Raw genomic sequence first — 1,109 nt, 5'->3', positions numbered from 1 at the left:
GTATATAAAACGAATTGTATAATTATAAGTGTATAGAACGATTATATACAATTTGAATTTGTATAAAATGAGAATGAGAGAAAGACAAAAGAGACTTGACAAGGAATATACAATTGAATCGAATTGTATAAACGAGAAAGAGAAAAATTACATACAATTTGAAAATTGAATTGTATAAAACGAGAAAGAGAGAAAGGCAAAAGAAACTGGGCAGGGGAGTATTTTTATTGTATAATTATAAGTGTATAGGACGAAAATATATGTACTTGCATGTGTATATACAATTTTCTCACGCTTTATATAAACGGAAACACAATTTATACATTTCGCTTCTGTTTGTATAAGTGAGAAAGGCGAGGGTGGCGAGCGAGATTTGGGAGAATGGCGAGCGAGATCTGGAAGAGGGGAGAGAGAGGAACAAAAATATATGTATTTATACAATTTTCTCTGCTGTATACAATTAGAAACAATTTTTATACACTTGTGTTTGTATAAAAAGTGAGGAAGCGAGCGAGAGAATGGAGAGTGGCGAGCGAGATATTTGGGAGAGAGGCGTCTGACAATTTTTCGCAAACGTTTGCTATGGAGCACAATTAAATCAAACCCTAGCTACTCCATTTATTTTAGGTTATTAGTTTGCTATTATATACAATTTTCCCTTAAAAATATTTTATAATTAGGGGGGTTGCTTTAAAAATTATGTAAATGTTTTTATATTTTAATTTAGTGTTATGAATGGAGTAATAGTTCCTAAAATATAGGTAATCGATTAAAATTTAAAATATGTTATTTTTTTGAAAAAAATAGTTGTTTAAAACATAAAAAAATAAAAATCAAAACGTATATTATATTAAAATAAATCGTGAATTATATATATTTTTTTTGCATATTTTTAATCACATTTAAAAGAAAATTCAAACACTTTTACTATTTATTAACCATTGACATTTGTCTATACTTATTCAATTAATATTTGTTTGCGTATTAGTTTTCATATAAATTCCTTCCTAAATTTTATCGAAATCAATACATTAAAGAAATATTTACATAATAATAATTACTTCAAAAATCTAATTTTATATATATATATATATATATATATATATATA

Source organism: Solanum pennellii, chromosome 8, assembly GCF_001406875.1.
Source record: "Solanum pennellii chromosome 8, SPENNV200".
Lineage (NCBI taxonomy): Eukaryota > Viridiplantae > Streptophyta > Magnoliopsida > Solanales > Solanaceae > Solanum > Solanum pennellii.
The sequence above is the reverse complement of the archived record's forward strand: the minus strand, read 5'-3'. Positions refer to the sequence as shown.